Raw genomic sequence first — 7,456 nt, 5'->3', positions numbered from 1 at the left:
ATGGAAAAATAATTACCCTATGCTCTGCAATACATCTGTTGTGTAAATTTTTGGTGCGTCAACTGGTGTGCTGTGTCAATTGCTCTCTCTCTCTCTCTCTCTCTCTCTCTCTCTCTCTCTCTCTCTCTCTCTCTCTCTCTCTCTCTGCACGCTAGGTGAGGAGATAAATAGTATTGCTACGCTACTATATATAAGTTGGCTGGCCGCTTCTTTTTCGAGCGCTCTTTTTCTAAACGCCATGCTTTTCCCTCTTTCTCAATTTCTCTCTCTCTCTCTCTCTCTCTCTCTACATCCTCATTTAGCAACACTATTACATGTGGCCACATGGCATAGCTAAGCTTGCTCCTTTAGTGAAATCAATCTTAGATAATCAAGGTAAAAATTCTCCTTAATCTTGTTTCATCACATTGTTCAAGCTCATAAACATTGTCAAATAACTCATAGCCTGTCCACTTTATTGTTTCACTACTCTAAGAGTTGGTATTAAAAACCCATTGGCAAGATCGCATCAAGGCCATACACCATAAACCGTGTTATCCCTATGGAAGTCTCATATGACACTCTGTTGGCCCAAATCACTAAATGTAGCTTTGAAATTCATTTGTTCTAGACTCATTTACTATTAATTTAGGAATTATGTATAAGATTTTGTTCGTACTCCATAAATTATTCTAGTAGGTGTTCAATCGTTCCAATTAAAAACTCACGCCCTTATCACTTACAATTTATATTGGTAAGCCATATTTGGTAAACACATATTCATGCAAAAATAATGTCGTATATCTAGCATCATTCTTTTATGTAGCGCAAGTTTCTACCCATTTGGTATGATAATCTACCTTCATATTGATATATTGTGTATGGATATGCCAATGGGTTTGTAGGATCCATTAGGCAAATGATCTTGCCCCAATCAGTGGTCTCAATGGCATGTTAACCTTCCTTATAGGCACTTTTGTTCTTTGACATTTGTCGCAACTTCTTATGTAAACCTCGACATCCTAGAACAAAGTAGGCCACCAAATCCCACATATTAGAATAGATTTCATTGTAGTCTCTTTGAGAAATGTCACCTACTTATTCAACATGTGCTTGCTCTCAAATAGGAGAATATTCACTCAGTCACACACAATCTCAATTGTTGATATTTGTCCCATTTAAAGAGCTTGTTTTCAATCAACACATATTTGTTTGTTGTGGCCATGATAGACCTACCTTGGGATCTCCTAGTACCTTCAGGGAGGTCTTACTGGTCAAATATTTGAATTAGATAACGGCTCCGACATAGTGCTATTGTTACCTCATATAATGTTGTATGCATTATTCACTATGGGAAAATGTGGCATAAAATGGCAGGAAAAAGGTGCCTTTTCTTACGTGAGAAATCGCAATTTTGTGGTGGCATTTCTACTACCGTCTTTTTTTAATCATGTGCCATTTATGCCAACAACAAAATAGCCATTTTTTGCCATTTTTAAGATTTATCATTTGCCATGTTTTGCCATTATTGTGCAATTTTTTTGCCATTTTTTCCCCTTGGACATTTTTTTGCGATTTTTATCCAATATTTTGTGCACTTTTTATGTCATTTTTGTGTAATTTTTTACCATTTTGAAAAATTTAAGCTAATTCCATTGTGCCATTTTTTGTCCATTTAAGCCACTTTTTTGTGCCATTTTTTTTCCATTTAAGCCACTTTTCTGTACCATTCTTGTGCCATTATTTTGGTACCATTCATCTGCTATTTTTTTTTTCATTCTTTTGGTGCCATTCATGTGCTATTTCATTCTTTTTTTGCCATTCATCTCCCATTGTTTTGCCATTTAAGCGGTTTTTTTACCATTCGTGTGCCATTTTTTTGGTCATTTATTTTTGTTATTGTTGTCTCTCTTTTTGCCATTACTTTGTCATTTTGTGCTTCAATTAAGTATCCATACTATTACCTTTTCATTATTCGTTTTGTCATTTTAATACAGCTTTACATTTTGTTGAGCTATGTTGAAATTTTTGTAATGTTTAATAAGAAACATATCATTTTCTTGTCAATTTATTTATTTGAATTTGCCTCCGCTCTAAAACTTACACACACACACACACACACACACACACACACACACAGAGAGAGAGAGAGAGAGAGAGAGAGAGAGAGAGAGAGAGAGAGAGAGAGAGAGACCACACACAAAGCAAGATAGAGATGAATATACCTTTCTCAAACATCATTAAAGAATTTCTTTGATAATTCGATATCATTTAAACATATAATCATCATGTCTCCCCAATCTAAAAAGAAAAATAAATTTCTTCAAAACATATTAAGTGCATAAGTGAAGGGTGAGTTTAAAAATGAAAAGACAAATGAAAGTGGAAAGTCAAAAGACAACTGAAGATGGAAAGTCAAAAAACCTTTTGTGTCCATATAAATAGGTGTTTCTACTCTTTTATTTTACCTTTAGCGTTTTTTCGAAGTTCTTTTTAGCGTCTCTCTCTCTCTCTCTCTCTCTCTCTCACTCACACACACACACACACACACACACACACAAAAAGAAAAAAAAATCCTTCAAAACGTATTAAGTGCATAAGTGAAGGCTGAGTTTAAGAAATAAAAAGACAAATGGAAGTGGAAAGTCAAAAGACAAATGAAGATGGAAAGTCAAAAGACCTTTTTGTGTCCATATAAATAGGTGTTTCTCTACTCTTTCATTTTTCCTTTAGTGTTTTCTTCTAAGTTCTCTTTAGTGTTTCTCTCTCTCTCTCTCTCTCTCTCTCGCACGCGCAATGTTGTATTAATCTTTCTTAGGTAATATTGTTGCAAATCCACGTGCTACGCCATTGCGTATCGGTACGTGCTATGGATTAAAGCATTTTTTCTTGTTTTTAAGTGGAATCTTTGAATTAGGAGCATCTTTTACTTTTTTTGAAGCCATTAGGAATACCTTTTAATTTTTGTTTAATTTTTAGGAATACATCTATATAAGTCTAATCACCAAATGTTGACTAAGTATACAAATTTCTAAAGTACAAAATAGGCCATGCCACACTTAGACCTATAACATCTCCAATGGTTTGAATCTCTTCATTATAACTAAAAAGTTTTGTATCTGCTAAAAGTGCTTCATCAAGCCTTAGCACTGCACAACCTGATCCAATAGGCACAATATGCATCCTAAAAGTAGGGTTTGTCCTCAAAATTGTTCCTCATCCCATTGTGTGCTTCAACATTAGATCTAGAAGTCTGACTTTGCTTCTTGATAAAACAATTTCATTTTTCTGCGTATAAAAAGGAAAACTAGGTTATCATAATTTATTGATACAATAACAAAGAATTATAGTTTTATTCCTTTACTTAGAGAGAAATGTCATGTGTTTGGAGTCGAAATCTTTTAAAGAAGACCACAAAACAAAGTTAATTAAGCCATGAATCCACTTTTATATGAGATATAGATGCCATGTCTTCCAAGCTAGATTCTGACTCTTTTGATGAAGACTTATAGTACTCTGAGGTAGGTGCCCAAAACGTTCTTTTTGCTTTCTAAAAGAAACCTTAGTGTTGTGTTGGGTTAGGGAGACTTTCATTGTTTTCAGTGCATGACGGAGACTTACTTTAAATGTGTATTTCGCTTTCATTTCATATCCTGACATGTCTTGACTTTTTTGTATCTATTGTTTTAGAATGTTAAAGTGAAACTTCACTTGCATAATTCTAGTAAATTCTATGGACACACACATACACACACACACACGTATATATTAATGAGTTTTTTTTTAATTTCACATTTCATTTCACAACCTCACATGATTTGACTTTTCTTACATTCTATAACTTAATTCTAGTCAATATTCAGAGAAGTCTCTTTTATTAAGTAGCCGTCGATTGAGTTTCCTTTCCACGAAGAAGCGAACCCAAAATACTAGCATAAATTTAAATTTGTAGGATTTTTGAACTATTTTCTCACATATTTCACCATTTTTTCTTCCCTTTACCATGGTTTGAAACCAGGTAGTCTCCATTTTCAACCGGCTTAAGGCTAATATGAGGCAATCCTTTTTTGAACATTGATTCTACTTAAACTCAACCTAATGATTCTATCACATTCTAATTATTTTAGAAAGCCACCGTGATTCTTTCACTTGTTTAGTCTTATTAGGACGAATCAATCTAGATTCCCACTGAGTTAGAAGAAAAATGGTTGAAGGAACAAGGAAAAGTCAATCGTTGCTAGCTGGTGCACCTACCATGTCTTTGAGGGAAAAAATGTGGAGCCGACACGTGGCAGAGAGAGAGGAAGAGAGAGAGAGAGAGACCGATAAATTTTTGGAGGCGGTTGCAATCGATGATTTGTGCAGGCGAAGGTGCAAGGAAGCAAGCTTGGATGGTAGGTAAGGCTCGATGGATGCAAGGTGAGGTAAGGTGCAAGCAGAAGCATTCCGAGCGAGGAGAATGGAGCCAGAGTGAAGCTATGAGCCAATGGGGGGACAGGGGCAGGAAATGTCTACATCTCATGGATGGTGAATGGCATGGCAGGAATCTTTTCTTGAGGAGGGGAGGGAAGAGAAAGGGATGTAGTACTGTGCAAATCAAGCCATGGCAATAGAGGGGGGGGGGGGGAGTCAGGACTAGCTGCGTGTAGGCAAAATTAATGGCGACAATCGTAGGTAAGTCATAGGTTTGCTTAACAAGTAATGGGTCTGTCTTAGGGTTGAGAGAGAGAGAGAGAGAGAGAGAGAGAGAGAGAGAGAGAGAGAGAGAGAGAGAGAGAGAGAGAGAGACGAACTCCATGCCAACTGAGGGGGGGAGGCAAAGAGGTACAGAGAGGAACTCCATGGGTGTGACAGCTGGATGAGGCGGGAGAGTGACGGGGTTTTTTATCTCAGTTTTGCAGCGATGACGTAACAGTATGAGGCAGGAGGGCAGAGGCCGTGCAGGACTTTGTGTGCTGTTTTATTGCACAGTGGCATAGGGAGATGGGGTGTAGTGGATGCAGAGTAGGCTATGAGGGGCACATCGACTTCTCTCTCTCTCTCTCACACACACACACACACACACACACACACACACACACACACACACACACACACACACACACACACACACACACACACACACACATCATGCTTTTGGATCTCATCATGCATTTCTTTATTGGCACTACCGTTAGGCAGGGTCTATGGGGAGGAATTTTGTCTCCATGGCCATAGGGGCTTTGGCCGATCAAAATTCGTCGTGCAAGGGTGTTGTTTTTATGTGGAAGACATGCATGCAATTGCTTTTTTTTTTTGGTGTAGAAGATAGTCTAGGCTTCGCACGTGAAGACTTCGACATGAATGTTTGACGAAAGCATGTTTTTCTGTACATACTGGCGCTACTGCACCAAGTGCGGTTTCTGCACTACTTTTGCACAGAATTTCTTGTGTGTTTGTGAGAGAGTTATTGATGCACTATATTGAACGTGCGTGCATGTGTGGCAATCATTCTATTTCTAGCACGTGTGTTTCTCGATATGTATCACTGTCTGCACATTGTCGTTGTCTCTCCAAGTCCCATACTAGCAACTACTATGGAGTATGCATCTTTTGTGGAGCTTCCATTGTTATCCTCTCTCTCTCTCTCTCTCTCTCTCTCTCTCTCTCTCTCTCTCTCTCTCTCTCTATAAAGGCAGTGCCTTCGTCTACAGTAAACGACCTTGTTTTTTTTGTCTTTCTCCTCTAAATCTTTTGGGAATTCAAACTACTTAGGTCAATCATGATGTCCTTTTTACACTTAACTTCTATACTCTTTATAATGCAGCTTAAATTTTTTGAGGAAGAAGAGGGCATCCACGTGTCTTGCATTGGGAGCTCTGAACCCTTTTCAGTTTTTAACCTTTTGGGAGTGGAGAAGGACTCCACATGTCACCGATACAAGCGCTCCAATTCCATCACGTAAATGCATGTCAGCGACCTACCTTCTTCATAGTACACGACTCATCACGATCATTCTGCTGCTAATGGGAGTGTGCATCTGCTTCTTCTCCTTCGCCTACTATTAATGGGAGTCCATGTCTGCTACGTCTCCATTCCCCTCCACCATCGACACCTCTCTTTTTTCTGCTCTCTCACCTCACGCCCAACAATCCTCTGTGTGTGTGTGTGTGTGTGTGCATGCGTGCGCAGTTGGGAAGCCCTACATGTACACTCCATGATATAACTACCCTATTTCTTGGGCGTTGAGAGGTAGCTCCTCTCTCTCTCTCTCTCTCTCTCTCTCTCTCTCTCCCCTCCGCACCTTGCAAGTTTTCACAGACTAGAAGAATTGTACAGGGCATGTGTGACAGCTCCGAGCTCTGACGCGATATTGCACTGGGCATGTGTGACAGCTCCGAGTGCTAACACGATCTGGCCCAACAATGCATTGGAAGGGGGGTGAGAGAGAGAGAGAGAGAGAGAGAGAGAGAGAGAGAGAGAGAGAGAGAGAGAGAGAGAGAGAGAGAGAGAGAGAGAGAGAGAGAGAGAGAGAGGATTTTAATTGTTTTGCCTTAGAATTGGTGTAGGCTTCTCATTGAATTTGTTCTTGCAGAGTTGTGGGCAGCGCCCCAGCATGTAGTGCCCGCACTGCCCTCTGACGACTTCACTTTCGATGTAAAGGGCAACAAAAACTAGTAAACCATCTTGAAGGAAAACTGCCTGCCATACGGGTATGACTTTTGACACCAAGTAGCCCACAGGCCGCTTCAATGATCGAGGCATTATGACCGACTACACAATTTCTTTGTCGTGTTTTGATAGCTTTCCACTACCTTGCCTTGAATTTAGGTCTACTCGTGTAAATCTTACCATTAGAGCAAATTTTGCAACTGGCAGCTCAGGATTTTACGACAGCACAATGCAGCATTTTGATGTCTTTACCATAAAAAACTGGACTCTTTTAAATAATTATACATGAGTAAGCTGGCAGCCAAAGGACTCAACCAATGCAACCAACAGCATTTTGATGTTTTAACCATGACTCAACACCTGGAGTCTTTTAAAGAATTATACATGAGTAAGTTGGCATCCAAAATACTCGACCAATGCAACCAACATTTCTTTTTATGCAGTCAACGCTGACAAAACTACTACATCAATCTCCGATTGAGACACTACCACCCAATTCAACCAAATCGTCCTCAACCTGCAGACCAAGTTCACTCAGGACCTCTACTCCTGTGATAGTGTCCAATGTCCATCCATCTCAGGCTGCCTGTTAACTTCTTTCAAATAACCTCCTTGTGGCTATCGGGATTGCCCTTGTGTCATGTGTCTGGCTTGTGGGTTTATTTTCCTTGCAGAGAGAGAAGCTCCAAAAAGGCTTTCTTCTACAACCCCTATTAACCACAAGGTCTTTCTCAATGAAAAATCCAGAATGATTTCTAGCTCGATTAGTCTATGTATTCTATTCTTGATCTATATTTTTTTACTCGCTGAGAGAGAGAGAGAGAGA

General features: G+C 39.2%; 1 pseudogene; it reads left to right on the top strand.

Annotated features, from left to right (window-relative positions):
• Nucleotides 1–6,499: 6,499 nt before the first annotated feature.
• LOC147455438 (GDSL esterase/lipase At3g53100-like) lies at nt 6,500–7,237 on the top strand (annotated as a pseudogene).
• Nucleotides 7,238–7,456: the final 219 nt, after the last annotated feature.

This window comes from Adiantum capillus-veneris, chromosome 6, assembly GCF_014529385.1.
Source record: "Adiantum capillus-veneris isolate H3 chromosome 6, ASM1452938v2, whole genome shotgun sequence".
In the NCBI taxonomy this organism is placed as follows: Eukaryota; Viridiplantae; Streptophyta; class Polypodiopsida; order Polypodiales; family Pteridaceae; genus Adiantum; species Adiantum capillus-veneris.
The sequence above is the reverse complement of the archived record's forward strand: the minus strand, read 5'-3'. Positions and strand labels throughout refer to the sequence as shown.